This window comes from Muntiacus reevesi, chromosome 18 (assembly GCF_963930625.1).
Source record: "Muntiacus reevesi chromosome 18, mMunRee1.1, whole genome shotgun sequence".
NCBI classification, from domain to species: domain Eukaryota; kingdom Metazoa; phylum Chordata; class Mammalia; order Artiodactyla; family Cervidae; genus Muntiacus; species Muntiacus reevesi.
The window spans coordinates 19702712-19722000 of record NC_089266.1 but is presented as its reverse complement, the minus strand read 5'-3'; the positions used below and the strand labels follow the sequence as shown (position 1 = coordinate 19722000).

General features: G+C 44.8%; 1 protein-coding gene across 6 annotated transcripts in view; it reads right to left on the bottom strand.

Annotated features, from left to right (window-relative positions):
- EZH1 (enhancer of zeste 1 polycomb repressive complex 2 subunit) overlaps positions 1–7029 on the bottom strand; it is a 30640-nt gene extending 23611 nt beyond the window's left edge. For 2 of the 6 annotated variants that reach the window (XM_065908644.1, XM_065908650.1), the window contains exon 1: positions 6982–7029. The gene's annotated coding sequence lies outside the window, so the exon portion shown is untranslated. Of the gene's footprint in view, positions 1–1734; positions 2112–2700; positions 2813–4952; positions 4975–6513; positions 6608–6981 lie in introns of those variants that run through there. The other 4 variants (XM_065908646.1, XM_065908647.1, XM_065908649.1 and 1 more) reach the window with 4 other exon arrangements.
- Positions 7030–19289: the final 12260 nt, after the last annotated feature.

Here is a 19289-nt window from a genome sequence, read left to right as displayed (position 1 = left end):
TTGCAGTCCAGTGGTTAAAACCCTGCATTTTGATTGCCAAGGGTCTGGGGTTCAATTCTGGTCTCAGAACCAAGATTCTGAAAGCCTCACAGCTGGATTAAAAAAAAAAAAACAAAAAACACGACACACAAGCAGACAAAAGTAAGGTAAAAATGGAGACCAAGTAATGGAAAAGAATCCACAGCTGCTAGTATATATGTGTGTGTAGATTTTTTAAGAGGAGACTGCCAAAGGAAAACATCAATAGTTTTATTGAGAAAATTTAAAAAAGGAAGTTACAGGGCTTCCCTGGTGGTTCAGTGGTAAAGAATCTGCCTACCAATGTAGGAGACACAGGTTCGATCCCTGATCCAGGAAGATCCCACATGCTTAGCCCAAGCGCCACAACTATTGAGCCTGTGCTCTAGAGCCTGGGAGCTGCAGCTGCTGAGTCCACACTCGCTATAGAGCCTGTGATCCACAATAAGAGAAACCACAGCAAGGAGAAGCCTGTGTATCACAGCTAGAGAGCAGCCCAGGCAACAACACAGACACAGCACAGCCAAAAATTAATTAAATTCTACACGCACAAAAAAGGAATTATAGCTGAAATGTGATCTCCTATAGTCTGTCAAAAGAGATGATAATAAGCACAACCAGAATAGTCTAATAATTAATGGCACTATTTCTAATTTTACTCAAGTGCTTTATTTGGCCAGAGTAGTACACACATATACATGAACATATCATTGGGTTTTGTCCAATCATAACATAAAATAAGCCACCCTTCCATCTTTTACAGTTAAAGTGACATTTGAATCTCATGTGATAATGAGCCAATATTTATTTTACTTGGCTTTTTAATGGATTTTTGGAATCTCTAAAAGTTTATCTGGCAGTTGGCTAGTCTCCACAAAGTATATGAGGAAGATGAGACATACTGTTTGGAACAGATAGGTATGATTAAAATAAACACCTGAAACACAGCCATAAGATGGGTTCTCAAAGCACTCGAACATTAACAACTATCACTTCAAAGATTAAAAAAAAAAAGCAAGCAAACAAAAAACTCAGCATTCACTAGAACACATTAGGAGAAATGAGTTTATTCATCTTAGGCAAAAGAAGTGTCACACAAAAAAATACTTTAAATTTTACTGCATCTGTTATTTAATTAGTTACATATGCAAAATATTATTTACATTCCAGTTAAGTACTAAGCTAAGAGCTTTTCATTACTTTCACCTATACATTGAAAATAAACTCCAAAACATATGCTATCATGGTCAAAAGTTTAAAAATAAGTCTTCATATGAATAACACCTACAATTCAATAATAAGATAGACACCAAATAAAAAGTGCACAAAAAATTTGAACAGATACTCTACCAAAAAAGATATAGAAATGACAAATAAGCCACAAAAAGATGCTATCACTAGTCACTGGGATTCCTTGGTGGCTCGGGCACTAAAGAATCTACCTGCCAATGCAGGAGACTCAGGTTCGATCCCTGGGTCAGGAAGATCCCCTGGAGAAGGAAATGACAACTCACTCCAGTATTCTTGCCTGAGAAATCCTGTGGACAGAGGAACCTGGCAGGCTACATACCCCCATCCATGGGGTCCACAAAGAGTTGGACATGACTGCGCAACTGAACAACAATCATTAGTCATCAGGGAAATGCAAATTAAAACCACAATGACATAACTATTATACAACCACAAGATGGCCAGTATTAAAAAGATTTATAATACCAGTGGTGAAGATGTGGAGCAGCTGGAATCCTCATATATTGCTGGTGCAAATGCAAAATGGTACAACCACTTTGGGAAAGTTTGCTAGTTGTTCTGTTTTTCCTTTTTAAAAATTATTTATTTGGCTGTGCTAGGTCTTCACTGCTGTGTGGACTTTTCTCCAGTTGCACTCATCAGGGGCTACTCTAGACGCAGTATTCCGGCTTCTCACGGCAGGGACTTCTCTTGCTGCAAGCACAGGCTCTGGGCACCGGCGCTACACTAGTTGTGGCCCCCCAGCTCTAGAGCACAGGTTTAGTAGTTGTGCTGCACAGGCTTAGCTGCTCCTTGGCCTGTAGCTTCTTTTCAGATCAGGAATCAAATCCATGTCTCCTGCATTGATAGGTGTTTTCTTTACCACTGAGCCACCAGCGAAGCCCATTCCCCCCCCCCCCCCCCCTTTTTTTTGTTTTTTGGCCATGTCACAGCACATGTGGGATCTTAGTTCCCTGACCAGGGGTTGAACCCATGCTCCTTGAATTGGAAGCATGCAGTCTTAACCACTGAACTGCCAGGGAAGTCCCCTTTTTAAAAAAAGTTAATGTGTACTTACTATACAACCTGGCCTACAATTTCTAATTATTTATCAGAGAGAAATGAAAATATATGTCCCCATAAAGACCCGTACACAAATGTGCAAAGCGTCTTTATTCTTAATAGCCACAAAGTGGAAATAATACAAGTATCTATGGATTAGTGAATGTATACAAAGTGCAGTATATACATACAATGGAATACTACTCTGCAATAAAAAGCAACAAACAGTTCCTATATGTGCACAGCATGTTGTAAAAGCCTTATGTTACGTGAAAGAAATCAGACACAAAAATTTTATACTTTATGATTCTACTTATATGACTAGAATGATTCTAGAAAGGAATTAAACGGAAAGAAGCATAAGGGACATTTTTGAGGTGATAAAAATACCTTGGTTGTGGTGATGGTTATATGACTGTGAACTTTTTTTTAGTGCAGTTTTAAAAAAGACTTCTTTGGTTTTGGCTGTGCTGGGTCTTCAGGGCCACGCGGGCTTTCTCTAGTTGCGGAGAGCAGGGTCTACTCTCTAGGTGTGGTGCACAGGCTTCGTTGGCATGGAGCATGTGGGATCTTCCTAGAGCAGGGATTGAACCCATGTCCCCTGCACTGGCAGGCAGATAATCTTGAACCACCAGGGAAGCCCTAACTATGTACTTTTATGAAAACTCACTGAACCTCTGGGCACTACACATACAGAAAAAACGTTACTAAAAAGAAGTTGTGACCCTGAATTCTTAATTCAAAATAAAATTATAGCATTAACATTTTCCGGTGTTGCTTTATTAAGAGAACCACGTTGCGTGCATTTGAGACAACAGTGATAAAAATCAAAGCAGAATTAGCTTTAATGAGACCCAAGGAAAATGCTGGCTCTTAGGATGTACAACACTGATTCAGATGACTTAAAGGAAACTCCTAACAGGCTACAGCTCTACCGTGACTGGCTCTGAATTACAGGAGCACAAGGCTTAATGTTTTCCGTCTAATGGGAATTCCCTGGCAGGCCAGGGGTCAGGACTCTATGCTCTCACTGTTGAAAACCTGGGTTCAATCCCTAGTCAGGGAACTAAAATCCCGTAAGCCTTGAAGCTTGGCTAGGAAAAAAAAAATGTATGTAGACTGCTCATTGTCATTAATAAAACAAGACTTTTCAGTTATTCCATTCTGAATCAAAATATTAGGACGAGTTATGTCTGAGAACATAACACATCAGAGGCACTAAACTCTACCTCATTGACTCATAAACTCTTGACTTCAAGGTTTGGAGGGATGAAATTCCAAATGATAAGACTAAAGATGTTGGGAAAGAGTTCTAGACAGTTTGGTCAAATGAAAAACAAGCAAAACTAGGCATTTTCTGGAATGGAGGTATTCTCTGAAAGCAATTTTTCCTCTTAAAATCCTCTCCCTCAATCCTAACCTAATTCTCTTCACCCTTCTCTACATATTTTCATTTTTAAATTTGCTCTTTTATCTTTTAGATCCCACATATAAAAGAAAACATACAGTATTCATCTTTTACTGTCCGACTTATTTCAAGAAGTATAATATCTTCCAGGTCTATCCATATTGTTGTTAAGTTGCAAAAGTTTTTGTGTGTGTCACATTTTTATTCATTCATCTGTTGATGGGCACTTAGGTTGTTTCTGTATCTTGGCTATTGTAAATAATGATGCTTTGAATATTGGGGTGCATGTATCTTTTTTAATTACTGTTTTCATTTTCTTCAGCTAAATACCCAGAAGTGGACTTGATGGATTTTACGGGAGTTTTTAAAATTTTTTAAGGACTCTCCACTGTTTTCCATAGTGGCTGTACCAATTCACATTCCCACCAACAGTGCAGCAAGGTTCCATTTTCTTCACATCCTCAACGGCATTTGTTATCTCTTGTCTTTTTTAGTAACAGCCATTTCAACAGGTGTGAAGTGATATCTTATTGTGGTTTTCATTTGCATTTCCCTGTTGATTAGTGATGATGAGTAGCTTTTCATGAGCCTGTTGGTGATCAGTATGTCTTTTTTGGAAAAATACCTATTCAGACCTTCTGCCTTGTTTTTGTTTTTGTTTTTCTTTTTTCTCTGCAGTTTAACCGTCTGATGTAGAAATGTAAAGTGTTTGTCAGTTCAGTTCAGTCATTCAGTCATGTTCGATTCTTTGCCACCCCATGGACTGCAGCAACCCCGGCTTCCCTGTCCATCACCAACTCCCGGAGCTTGCTCAAACTCTGGTCCATTGAGTCGGTAACACCATCCAACCATCTCGTCCTCTGTCATCCCCTTTTCCTCCTGCCTTCAATCTTTCCCAGTATCAGGGTCTTTTCCAATGAGTCAGTTCTTCGCATCAGATGGCCAAAGTGGCTAAAACACTTGCCTCAAATCTTTTTCAGCAAGTAGTTAATTAACAAAGCATGAACTTAAATATATATATATATATATATATATTTACTTGGCTCTGCCAGGTCTTAGCTGCAGCATACAGGATCTTTAGTTACAGCAGGTGGAATTTAGTTCAGCCCCCACACTGGGAGTGCAGTCAGCCACTGGACCACCAGGCAAGTGCAACAATGTATACATTGTTTAAAAAGTTTTTAAACTTGAATATACACATGAAAAAGATAAACTTAGTGAAATAAACTGTTACCTGTTTCACATAAGGCACAAACCAAGGGTGGGAACTGTTACCTAGAGAACTAAGAAGGCCAGATTTCAGAACTCAAGAATTCAAAAGATAAATATAATATTTTAAGTAGCTTTTTAAAGGCATGCTAATTCAAAGTCAAGTGTAAGAGAAACAAGTCTAACTACATTTTCTACCCTTTTCCTTCCTCAAAAAGTCTTCTTGGGCATAAAATTTCATTTTTAACCCTAGGCTCCTTCTTCTAGTGGTGTTTCAAAGAGAACTAAAGTAACAGCACTTCCACTTCAGAAAGTTTTAAAACTACCTTAGCATCCAGTTCCATGACTGGGCTATGAGTACTCTGCCAGTTCTTCCACTAACTGAATTCAGATCTCCCAACTTCCAGTCCCAGGGATCTTCCCACTATTTCTTTATTCCACAAACATGTATTGAGGGGACTTTCCTGGAGGTCCAGTGGTTAGGAATTCATCTTCCAGGGAAGGGGGCGCAGGTTTCATTCCTGGTAAGGGAACTAAGATCCCACATGCTGGCAGAAGTGGAGGAAACGAAAGAGTGCTGCAGCTAAGATGTGATGCAGCCAGAAATAAACAGATAACTAATTTTTAAAAAGATGTATTGCTCACCTACTGTGTGCCTGGCACTGTTTCAGCATTCAAAGTGCATCAGTGAATAAAACAAGCCAACATTTCTCCCCTGGGAGAATTAATTCCCGCTGTCTGTAATACACACTCTCAGCATGACAATAATATATTATTACATCTCTATAGATGATCTTTGCCTCTACTATAAATGTGTGCACGCATGTGTGTGTTTAAAGTACTTTATCTCCTCATACACACTTTCTTCTATGCAATTAAGTAATCTTCTTTTATCAGTGCCACACATTCCAGCTCTGGGGATTCCAAGACTTAAAATAGACAAGCTCTCACAGAAACCTCTGATAAAGTTAGCACCTTCTAACGCAGGAAACTTCCTTTAAGTTTCTTAAACTTAAGTTTCTTAAATCCGGTGGGGGATTTTTCTCTTCACAGGCATCATGGCAGCAAAAGCGGAAGAGACTCACATTTGTGGCCATCTTCACACGCACCCATTACTACCACGGCTCTTAGCCCCCATCCTCATCCCTCTAGCTCTGGACTATCGCGATACCTAGGCGACTCCAGCTATAATCCCGTATTTCACCTATGAAAAGCCCACTCTCAATATTTCCACCGGCGGCACGAACACTCTTCCCACATCCTTTCCCCTCCCCGCCCCCGAAACAATAGTAACTTTTTACCGAAATAAGTTTGCCCCACATTTCCTAACAAGCACGTCCCAAATACACCACCTTGCCTTTGCTTCAAGGCTCTTTCCCTTACATTACTTGATTCCCAAGAGAATTCTGGGGTGGGCAGGGATTGGCACAAGACCAAATTTGGAGAGAAGCCTCTTACTCAGGGCCAGGACTTGGGGAAGGCGAGAGGGGCACTGAGCGCGAGACCCAGAGGCACGCGGCACAGCCTGAACCCCGAGAACGAGCTCCCCTTTCCATTCGGCGCCTTAGGACCCTCACTCGCCTCACCCCGTTTTTACTGCCACCGCTTCCTCAACACCCGCCAAAGTCATCGAAAGCAGACCCCCACGTCTGGTCCTCCTCAAGTCCCCAGCAGTCCACCTCGCTACGGTCCCCTGCAGGTGCCACCGCCCACCTCGCCCTCCCGGCGCGGGGGTCCCGCCCACCTGGCCCACCCCGCCCTCCAACGGGATTTCGCGTTCCCTGGCCCGCCCCCGCCGCTCCTCCTCCTGGACACGCCACCCTCCCCGCCGCAGACGCGGTTTTCGCCTGGGGCTCGCTCGGCCAGCTGTCCTCTTTCCCCCAGCCCTCGGAACGGGTTGTGGACGCCTCGCTAACCCCAGGCAGGCAGTTGGTGTGTCCCTCCGCTTCCCCCTAGTTCTCTGACCCCTTCGACTCTCCCTCCCTCAGTCTCCCCGGTGGCGAGGTACGGTGGCCCGGCCCCACCGACCGGCCGGGGCTTGTTTACTCACTCACCCTCCATCCCGAGCCGCAGGGACCCACCGCTAGCACGCCTGCGCGCCGCGGCCCCGCCCCCGCGCCGCGGCCCCGCCCCGCGCCTCATCCGGGCGCGTGCGCACTGCGCCTCCCGCGCCCCGCTGGTCAGACTCCCTGGGCTTCCTTCTTCGCTGGTCTGTGGTTTGGCGCCAGTACCCCAAACTCAGGAGTCCGAGGTGGTGCAACCCGAGTCCGAAGATTTCCCAGGCGGCGCTGTCAGGGGACAGGAAGGGCTCTTGAGAAACTTCCTGGAGCCATTATTATCCTCTTGAAGATACAACCAGCGTTGCATCATCCCCACACACTGGTGACATGCCACTTCTCACTTCAGCATATGACACCAACCTGCAACCCCTTCATACAGATCTTTGACAGATATTTGATCTACAGATATCCTCAAACACCCGTCTAGGGCTCTAAGTTATCATTCTTGCTTTAAGTACGCCGGGCTTCCCTATTTTGTCAATAGTTTTCCCAGTCACTTAGATTCAAATCAGTTGCCTTGAGTCAAAGTATCCTCTCACAAGATACTTATAAGTTACTCAAGGAAAAAGAGTAACTTTACAGGAGAGAAATCTAGCAGACATCACGTTAACCAAATGATCCAAGTTAATATCGCTAGTGCTGAGATAATATTTTTACTGAGTACCTCTCAATATAATTCAATGAGGACACAAAATCAATTCCATAGTAGTCTTGAAAAAATGCATAAGCTGAATTAACGAGGAGGAAGCATCAGACAAATCCAAAATAAGGGGTAAATCTGCACAATAACTGGCCAGGATCTTCAAAAATATCAAGATTGGGACTTCCCTGGTGGTTCAGTGGTTGACTCTGTGCTTCACCTGGAGGGGGTCGAGGGTGCAGGGCCAAAAAGACAAAGAAACAGTGAGGAACTGTCCAGATTGGAGGAGACTGAGGAGACATGGCAAGTAAGTGTAATGTGTGATCCTGGATTGGATGTTGGTCCAAAAAAGGCACACCAGTGGGATAATTGATGAAATTAGAATAAGATCTGTAGATGAGTTAATAGTATTTTGTCAATCTGAATTCCTGGTTTGGGCAATCACACTTCATCAACAATTGAGGAAGTTGGCTCAAGGGCGTACAGGAAACTCTCTACCACTTGTAACTCTTTTGTAAATCTGAAATTATTTCAAAATATAAAGTTAAAACTTCAAATACAAATTAACATCACCTTAAATTTGTCTCCACAGACTTTTTTTTCCTTTTGGTTGTGTAATGCAACTGTGGGATTTGGGATCTTAGTTCTCCCCACCAGGGATCGGTTAACCCATGACCCCTGCTGTGGAAGTGTGGATTCCTAACCAGTAGACCACCAGGGAATTCCTGCTACATACATAATTTAAAAGCCAATAATAATTTTTTCCAAATAATCATAACAACTCTGTGAAGCAGGTAGGGAGGATTTTAGTTTCCCACACAAAGCTATTCTGGCATAAAGGAGTTAAAAGATTGCCTTGATGAAATTACCCTATCAGGTCTCTGGATTTCAGATTTACTATTTTTTTTCCTCATATCAGAAATTTTTCTTTTTTTCTCTTGCCTACACCCAATTCTGGAGAAGGCAATGGCACCCCACTCCAGTACTGTTGCCTAGAAAATCCCATGGATGGAGGAGCCTGGTAGGCTGCAGTCCATGGGGTTGCAAAGAGTCGGACATGACTGAGTGACTTCACTTTCACTTTTCACTTTCATGATTTGAAGAAGGAAATGGTAACCCACTCCAGTGTTCTTGCCTGGAGAATCCCAAGGATGGGGTCACACAGAGTCGGACACAACTGAAGTGTCTTAGCAGCAGCAGCAACACCCAATTCACCACCAAATCAAAGTAAATAGTCCTTCACACTTGGCAGTTTGCCATGATGTTCCTTTCCATTCCAAATGCCTTTTTTAGATCAATGGTTTTCAAGTTTGGTTCACATTGAAGTCACCTGAACAGCTTTAATAACTACTGATTTCCTCGTCCCACCTACAGAGAGCCTGATTCATTGGTCTTGGGTTTGGCTTGGGCTTCAAGAAGTCTAAGAGCATCCCAAGTGATTCCACTGTGTAACAAGTTTAACAACCATGGCACCAGTAGTCCCCAAGCCTTTTGGCACCAGGGACTAGTTTTGTGAGAGTTTTTTTCACGGATGGGGAGGGGACAGTTTCAGCATGATTCAAGCACATTACATTTATTGTGCTCTTTATTTCTAACCTGATGCTGCCACTGATCTGATAGGAGGTACCAGTGCATGGCCTGGAGGTTGGGGACCCCTGTGTTACACTACATAAAGAATTGTTGAAATAAAGAATATGGTTTAAAAAAAGGCCGGGGGTGGGGGTGGGGCCGGGTGGGGGAGTGGTCAGGTGGCAGGTCAAAAAAAAAGAATGTGAGTTACCTAAGGGAATATGTTCAGAAGGTCTGAACATCAGGACTGAGACTGGAGGGCAATTTGGGAACCATCTACTCTGTTGGTAACTAACACCATGGGAGTGACCCACGTTGTTTTAACACCATGGGAGTGACCCATGTTGTTTTAAGGAAGTATGAAGTATGCCAAGTGACAAGAGGAGAAATACAAGAGGAGAACAAATGTCTTTGTTCTGCATAACAAAGACAGTATATTTACAAAAATATTTTGATAAGGAAAGGAAGGAAGGTGAAGGGATTTATGTCAACGTTATAGATCAGAGTGTACAATCCATCTCAAACTCCACCTCCTCATTAACCCTCCCATCCCCCAAGATCTCCCCCAGCTTCAACACCATTACCACTTTACACTAACTACCAGGCTGTCTACCTCTTTCCTATCCATCACAACATTTAGCATAGGACTAAACCCAGGGTTTAATAATCCTTGTTCACTAGAAGATTATAAAAACAACTTTCCAGATCACCAATAATTGTGGGGTTCTTGGGGAAAATTTGTCTGCCAATTGGTTCCTCTCTCCCTCTCTGAAGGGAGAGAGTTTTTCCTGAGACCAGGCTCTTTCTTAGTTGACCATGGTCCATGAGATACTATAAGCCAATTTTTTGTTTGGCTAGCTCTTCCTCTTTTTCTTTTCCAACCCTTCAGGTCTTTGTCCTATAAATTCGTAGAAAAACTGTTGGCAAGTGGTCAGCTACTGGACCTTTGAAAAATAGTACCATCACCCCTGCCCCACTCCTCCCGGCCCCTCCCCCAGGCAGTTAATAGGAATAACTGTGTCACTCCTGGCTTCCAGTTGCTCATCTTGCTCTTAAATCGCAGGCCTCTGGGGCTGAAAGAAACTGGACAAAGTGTGCTGAGTAGCCTAATGGGGTTGGTTCTTTTTCCGAAAGTTCTCTATTGCGGAAAAATAAAATTATGTGTTTAATTTCTGAAACCTGAGGCCTGATTTGCCTTGGCAGCCCTTCTCCCAGGCTTGGCTGAGAGTCTAGCAACACTAGCACACTGATTAATACCAGCTCGACTTGCTCCCTGGAGAAGAAGTGCATTATTTACTTGACCATTTTCTTAAATCCTTTTTAATTTGCATGTATGTTAGCATGATCTTCTTGGCTTTAACATGCTGTATCTCTGACCACTGGCCCCAAAGAAGCCTCAGGGAAGACTGTTCTCTGTGCCCTCAGTATCCCTATCCCCAAGCAAGATTTTGTTCCACTCAGTGGTTAGAAACAACATTTCTGTCACATGTTCTAAGTGTACTTTTGTCCCCAGCTGGTCTTCAGGCCACTGCTAGAAAGGGAGGGAGCCGAGGCTTCCCAGAGTTCAAACAGAATTCTGCACTATTCCTTTCTCTCTTCCAACTTTTCTCCCTTCCTCCTTCCTTCCAGCCCCCTTTGGACGCTGACCCCTCTGCTCATTCAGCCCCTCCCTTGTAAAGCCCACGGGGCTATCAAATAGCGTTTCTCCAAGCGGACACAGGAGTGCAGAAAGGCTGAGCCCCAGACAGTCCCTGACAAGGGAAGTGTAAACACAGCTGTGGAGATGGGAGCAGACCCTCCTCTCTCCTCCCCCATTTCCCACCCAGAAGCAGGGGAAGGCCACCCTGCTGTGGAGAAACAAACAAGCAAACAAAACACAGCACAAGCCCAGAGCCTGCACGAAGGTCACCAGAAACTGGGGTTGCTGCCCAGGCCTTGGTGGGGCCAGCTGAATTGCCAGACCCCTCCCTGAACACTCAGAGTCAGAGGCAAAGGCGACTCCAAAGCAAGTTGAGGTCTGGACATCCCTGAGCCTGGAATCATAGCTCAAGTTTTGAAGCTTCTCCACTCCCGGACATTTTGTCCTCTGATCTCAAAAACCCAGCTTTCCGCCTCAGGTACTTAGCCCCTGACCTCTAGTTGCTTCGGGATCATAATAATGCATTCAATTCAGCAAGTAAGAACAGGCCCACAATAAACCCTTGTCCGTGGCTCTTAAAAAGTTTAAATTCTGAACCTCCAAGCCAAAATATTAGAAAAGGGCCTCCTTAGCTTTTGTTAATTACAAGATAAACAATTCTAGCAGGAAGGGGAATTACTTTGGGGGATTCCTTGGGTGGGATTCAGGCCTTACTTTGCACATACTCTGAAAGCTCCAAGCCCATGGCTAGGGTGGTGCTGCCCGCTGTCACTGTCTCAGCACAGTTAATGCAGGGCCTGGATCCCACGGGACACGCCTTTGGCACGGCCCTGTCTGGGAAGTGGCCCCAGTCGGGTGGACAGCTAATGAGCTGTGCTTCCTTCCTGGCTATCAGGGTCCTTGACTGTATAATTGCAGAAACAGAACACGATCACAGCCTTCACACACTGACCATTCAGTGTGTGCCTGGCATTGTGCTAAGTTTTTTATAATGGGTCATCTCATTCCATAGGAAGTCAGCAATATTCTTATGCTCATTTTACAACCAAAGAAACCAGGGCTTACAGAGATTGTGGAACTTGCCCAAGATCAGCCAGCTGGTAAATGGAGAGGCCAGGATCTGGGCCTCATCATTCTGACTTCCAACCTGTGCTCAAAGCCCCTCCATTCTCCCTCCTCTTGTCTTTAAGTTCTTCTAGCTCTGAATCACAGGTCTGGATTGTTTCCATGGTTTTCTCCTTTCACCAGTGGCGCCAGAAAGAGAAATGTGTTTGGGACTCTCCTCTACAAGTTCAGAGGAAAACAGTTCCTAATCAACAAGGGGCTCCTTACTTCCTCTGTGCTGGAGATGCCAATCACAGCTGGACACTGAACAGGCGCCTGTATCAGCAGGGCAGAGCCTGTGTGCAAGACGAACAGATCCTAGCCAGACAGGAAAGGGGAGTTCCCTGTGGTTCTATGACTTCCGCTTCTTTCTTCCCTAGCTTATCAGCAGGATCCTCTACTGCTGATACTGTGGTCCTTTGAACCCCACTGTAGCTAGGATGAAGTACAAGGCTATGGAGACTTTTTTTGGAGAAAGTACAACAGATCCCATCTACAGATCCCATCCATGACACCTTAGGAAAAGAAACGATGAATCACGTTTATTTATATATTTAACACATTGCTTTTAGCATTCACAGAAATTCATTAGCTGGTGGCTCAGACGGTAAAGCGTCTACCTACAATGTAGGAGACCCGGGTTTGATCCCTGGGTTGGGAAGATCCCCTGGAGAAGGAAATGGCAACCCAATCCAGTATTCTTGCCTGGAAAATCCCTACAGTTCATGGGGTCGCAAAGAGTCGGACACAACTGAGTGTCTTCACTTCACTTCACTATTGTACTGGATGTGAACCTACCTTATCTTGTACCATCCTTGCAAGATGCCTCGGGAGGGGGTAAGTCTTGTCATCCCCATTTTACAGAGAAGAAAACTGAGGCTCAGAGAGATTGACATTGGCCATAATCACACGACTGGTAAGTAGGAGGGCTGGGAATTCAAACCCAGGCTGGGACTTTCTGACTCCAAAGTCTGTATTCTTTTCAATAAAGTGTCGTGTAATGATAACAAAACAAAACAAAACTGAAATGATGAAATGGGAAGGATCTCAGAATATCTTGGAAATAAAGTTCCATAATTGTATGTGGTACACATTACGATAGCAACTACCATTTATCGCATGCTTACTAGTGCCAGGAATTGAGCTAAATGCTTTAACATGCATCATTTCTACTGCTCAGTGAGATACAGATTAGAAACCCCATTTTTGTAGATAAGAAACCAAGCAGGTTCAAAGGGATTAAGTAACTTGTACAAGGTCAACACAGCTAAGAGTGATGGTGCTGGGATTCAAATTCAAGTCTGCTTGACTCCAAAGTGTGTACTCGCCTAGGCAAGAGAAATAATAATAAATGTTGACTATGAGCCAAGCACTCCTCTAAGTTCTTTAACTCATAACTTATAGACATTATTATCTCCATTTTAAAGATGATGAAAATAGTGTCTTTTATAGTATCACTTAGGTTTCCCTGGTGGCTCAGACAGTAAAAAATCTGCCTGCAGACCTGGGTTCGATCCCTGGGTCAGGAAGGTACCTTAGATGAGGGAATGGATACCCACTCCAGTATTCTTGCCTGCAGAATCCCATGGACAGAGGAGTCTGGTGGGCTATGGTCCATGTGTTCGCAAAGAGTCAGACACAACTAAATGACTAAGTATGTCAAGCTTACATTACACACACAACATGTGTTAAATACACAAGCACTATTAGTGTCATATTTGCTTAACTTATGTTGGATCCTTGTTTTGATCTAGAAAATTACTTTCTTCCTAGTGTCATGGATTTTTTTTCCCCCAATGTCCATCTATGTATTAAAGTCTTGGGAGAAAGGATGTGAAAAGATAATATCTGCAGGTGAAGTAAACATAGTCAGGGCAGGGGTCATACTGAGAGGGGAAGGCCCCTTGCGACATGAGGAGCCCTATCTGTCTGCTCTTCCAGCCAATCTTCCTCATTCCTTACGATTTCCTTCTGTCTACCAGATCAGATAGCAGGTTGACTTCCATTAGGTGTTGATTAACCTTTCTTAGCCTCAGTTTCCCTTGCGACATGAGGAGCCCTATCTGTCTGCTCTTCCAGCCAATCTTCCTCATTCCTTACGATTTCCTTCTGTCTACCAGATCAGATAGCAGGTTGACTTCCATTAGGTGTTGATTAACCTTTCTTAGCCTCAGTTTCCCTTGCGACATGAGGAGCCCTATCTGTCTGCTCTTCCAGCCAATCTTCCTCATTCCTTACGATTTCCTTCTGTCTACCAGATCAGATAGCAGGTTGACTTCCATTAGGTGTTGATTAACCTTTCTTAGCCTCAGTTTCCTCCTTTCTAAAGTGGGTTGCTATGGTACCTACATACATACAGCCGTGAGGGGTTTTGTTTGTTGGTTTTGGCTGTGCTGAGAAGCATGTGGGATCTTAGTTTCCTGACCTGGAAGAACCCTTGCCCTCTGTAGTGGAAGTGCAGAAACCTTACCCACTGGACCACCAGGGAAGTTTGTGAACTGGGAGTTTTTAAGTGAAACAATTTGTGTGAAGCATGGAGCACACCGCTTGACTCCCTCGGGGTACCCGCATGTTATACAACACCTAGACTTCAGGGTGGGAAGGGGTAGAAGGGTTCCTGGGGGTGGTTTCAGAGGACAGTTGTAAGAAATGGAAGAAGGGTAAAAGCAATCCTGGCATCTGGCATTGGGTCCTCACAGTAAGCATGAGTCAGCCCCAGGTGCCGAGGGACCGGCAGTGTTCTCAGCACTGCTGGGTGTGTGCTGTGGTCTTTTGGCCATGGTCCTTTTCAGTCATGCTGTCTGAGTATCATTCTTGTAAATCTGGTCTGGGTTCTTTTCAGAAAAACACCCTCCACCATGTGATGTCATGGTCCAGTCTGGGTCAGGGAGGGAAGTGGGGAGGACATTGTGTATACAGAGATGAGTAAAGCAGGATTTTCTTATTTTTAGAGGGACCCATCTGATTGTGGAAGAAACTCTCTATCCTTCTCTCTTCCACTCAAGATTCAGTAAAGGCTACTTTCCTGGTGGTCCAGTGGCTAAGACCCTGTGCTCCCAATGCAGGGTCCCAGGTTCGATCCCTGGTCAGAGAACTAGATCCCACATGCCACATCTAAGAGTTTGCATGTCGCAACTAAAGATCCTGCATGCTGCAACCAAGACCTGGCACAGTCAAATAAATAATTTTTTTTTTTCAAAGCATGAAGTAGTAGCATCAAGTAGTCGTGATTTCAAACCCTGGCTTTGCCAATTACTTCCTCTGAGACCTTGGGCAAATCACTAGTGTTTTGTCCATTTCATTCACGGACAAGATAATTCTGATATTGTGGTGGGGAATTTTTAAGAAATGCTTGCAAATCACTCAGGATAAGTGTCAGGGAACACACTCTGCAGCATGTAATAATTGTTCAATAAATGTAACTACTTTTAAGTACCCAGCAGTTGATAAGGAATATGGTTTGACCGTTTTCCCTGCTTTTCCCTCATGACATCTATATATGACATGAGAGTCAACATTTTTTCTGATAACCGTTCTTCCCCATGAGAGGCGGTCATGCTTCTCATGCCAGTATCCTGGAAATGAGGAGGCTGCGGAAAGATGGAGTAGTTGTGTCCCTACTCCCTTGTCTTCCCTCCCTTAGCCAGCTGGCTCCCTGGCTGTAGCTCTTCTGAATCTCCCTGTTGCCTCCCTGCACTCTGAAGAAGACAGTCTCCTCTCTCCAGCTTGGAAAGTTCAGTCTTTCCCAGCTGGAACTCTGGGCTTCCCTGACCCTGGCTCTCCCCTACCCCTTTTTCTGTGCTCTGTTCTTTATTTTTCAGACAGCTGGGGAAGACGCCAGCATGTGTGATTGTCTCTTCTTGGTAGAGGTGGTAATTCCTGGATGCTCTGGATGTAATTTTACTGTGTAGGAGGCTGCCTGTGCTTTTGACTCCCTCATGTTGTTCTGGATTTGCCTGTGTGTGTAGGGGGATGGCTGAGGATTAGAAAAGGCACTCCTTAGGATCAAATCACCTCTCTCCCCCCTGCTCTAGGCAGGATGGCCATTGGCTAGTAATAAGAAGAGAAATTTACATGGCAGCGAGATCCCTGCCCAGGAGAAGTCAACATAGGTTGAAGCCAGAAATCTCAGATCAATGTCCAGTTGGATCAGAACCAGATCTTCCTCTTCCCAGGCACTGGGGGCTGGATGTGGGGTAAGGACAGAGGAATAAGGGACTGTATAGGGGACTCAAAGCCTAGATTGCACTGGACATAAGGGTAAAAGACTGAAGACAATACTACATGGCAATTAAAAAGAAAGAGGCATATTTATATACAGTATCAAAGATAACCCAAGACATATTACTATCTTAAAAAAATCACTGAACAAGGATATTAATTCTAATGTTCCTTTTTTTAAGTCCAAAATATGTGGGGCAGGTGAGAAAGGAATGGGGGTATAAGGTTTTCTGTTTTTAAATATTTTGCAATGAGTATACAGTAAGTCCCCTACATGTGAACCTTCAAGTTGTGAGCTTTCAAAGATCCAAATGTGCATCCCACCAATGTCATGCATAAATGAAACTGCAGCTTGCCCTCCATCTCCTATTGCTGATGAGCCTTCAGCTCTACCATCACCCACCCCCTCTTCCTCCCCTAGTCAGTAACTCTTCTTGCCTGTTCACTCAACGCCAGCCTCTGTACGCCAGCTGTTGCACTGTACTTTATAAGGTACTGTATTGAAAGATTAAAAATGTTTTTTTTTGTTTATTTGTTTTTATGTATTATTTATGGGAAAGTATTATAAGCCAATTACAGTACAGTACTGTACAGCTGATTCTGTTAGTTGGGTACCTAGGCTAGTTCTGTTTGTTGCACTTAAAAACAAACTGAACTTATGAATGTACTCCCATAACCAAACTCGTTTGTATGTAGGGGACTTACTGTATACTTATGTATTACTTGCAATTAAAAAGCATGTCTTTATAGCAAAAATATGTAGTTTTAAAGCAGAAATAGACTTAGAAAGGAAAGTTAAGCCCCCCCCACCCAGGGGTGGAAAATAGGACTTCCCATGAAAGAACCAGCCTCTGTCCCTAATGAAGCCCTTCTCTGGCCCTTGCTACAGATCATTTCCTGTAACAACTTGGAAAAGATGAGGTTTCTAGCCCCCGTTCAGTCTCAAAGAACCTGCAGAGCAGACCCCCAGTTACCTCGATGTCCCCAGAGGTCACTGAAAACAGCCAAACATTCAACTAACAACAAGAGTGAGAAGAGGGAAATCAGGAGGAGAGGAAATTTCCAGATTCTCCAACAGGAGAATTGGACTCCCAAGACCAAGAAACATTACAACAAGCTCTCCTTTGGAGGTCTCCACATCTTGATGCTAGCTTAAACCCAACTTTAGGGCTAAAACACCACTTTCTACCAAGTCCCTTATATTTCCCTTTAGCTACTATAGTCATTATTATTATTTTTGGCTGCACTGCGCAGCATGTGGGATCTTAGTTCCCCAACCAGATACTGAACTCTCACCCCCTACACTGAAGGTGTGGAGTCTTAACCACTGAATCACCAGGGAAGTCCCAGGCCATTTTATATATGAAAATATTGAGCTCTAAAGATGTGAAATGACCTACCTAAGGTTACACAGTGAGATAGATGCAATATCTGCCTTCAGAAACCTAATCAATCTTTGTTTTTATTCATTATTCCATATTGTTTTATTTCAAGTCCAACATGTGTTTTTGTCAACTTTCATCTTAATCCCAAACCCAATTCTAACCCACAGCAGAGTCAGGTACTTCTGGCCAATGGCAATGGTTGATTTTGCTTTCTGTCCCTCCTGGCTTCCTCCTCCCATCTTATTACCTAGAAATCTCCCTCTTGACCATGCTTCCTTCTGAGAAAGTGCAATCACAGGTGGGAGGGAAGGAGTGGAATTTGGTCCTAGCCTGAAGTGACTCCAAGGCAGCCTGGTTCTTTTCTGTACGTTGCAGAGGATGATCCTCACTAGGAAGGCTTTGGGGTTCATGCCAGTTCCCTTCTCCCTCTGGATTCCTTGCTAAAGCAACCTCTTGATCCTACCGATGGAAGACCAACAGGTTATCAGTGGCCATGATTTAAGAGCCTAAGACCCTGAGATGAAGAGCTGAAGTGAGATCATGAAAGATAATTTGTGGTGGGCAGGAATCCTGTAAACTGGGACACAGCAGCAGCTGAGTCCAAGGGTCAGTGTCTGGGAGTAATTTGGGAAAGTTTGGTGCTGACAGCTGTGTCTGGAGTCAAACGTCATGAACAAATCAGCTTCTGGGATCCTCAGAATGATGAAGCTCTGGCTCAGGACACACAGTCAGCTGTGGTGTGGCAGCAGTCAGGGCCGCTGGGGCCCCAGACTCAGCCTTGCTGTTTCTCAGCTGCATGACTTCAGGCAAGTCCTTAGGAAAGGAGGAAAGGAAACTAGACTCTGCTGAGTGAGGGCAATGCCCTTTCACAAGCATCACTCTCACTGCAGGTCAGGGTAGCACCCCTCCTTTACATGGGAATAATCTGAGAATCCACGAAGGTAACTGAAGACATTGCAGGCTATGTAACTGGAAAGTGGGAAGACAGGATTAGAACTCAGAGCCTCTGAGCTACAGTCCTGGGCTCTTTCCTCTGAGCAGTAAAGTTTGTACCCGCCTCACGATGAAGTCGCCCATCGTAGGTTCTAAACTCTTCCCTTCTCACAACCTTGGTCCTGAGGAGTTGTGGCCACCTTCTTGGGGATGGAGCAGTCATACTTTTGCCCCTGTGCTCAATCTGGTTTGGGGGGCCTAGGCCCCAGGGGGTGCCTCGAAGGGAGGGTATTTGGACTTTGGTTTCCCTGTACCCCATCCTCAGGCCTTCTCCCCAGGGCTGGCTCCCTTTCCTCCTCCTCCTCGGGTTTTGGCAGGCAGACTGACATCAGTGGGTGTTCCCAGGGAAAGGGAACTCTGAGCCCAGCTCCAGGCGCCCCTTCCCCCATGGCTCAGGGCAGCCGCAACCCCCAGCCTTAGAGACTGCAGCGTTGAGAAGTCCTCTGAGCTCCCAGCCCCCTTCCTCTTTTCATTATCTCCCCACACACTCCCACCACCTCACCGAGAAAGAAAAGGGGCCACTAGAGTTCGGGGAGCAAATGCTCGGAGACCTGACGAGTCCTGGGCGCCACGCGGCCGAGCCCAGGAAATGGATCCCGGTTCTGGGGTTACGAGGGGAGCTGTCCAGCCCCGCGGGGTGAGCTAGCAGAAGGGGTGGGCCAACGCCGGCCAGGCGGAGGGAGCGGCGGGCGCCAGGGCCGGGTGGGGCAGCGACTCCCCCTCCAGCCCGCCGGCCCCGGGCGTCGCCCCC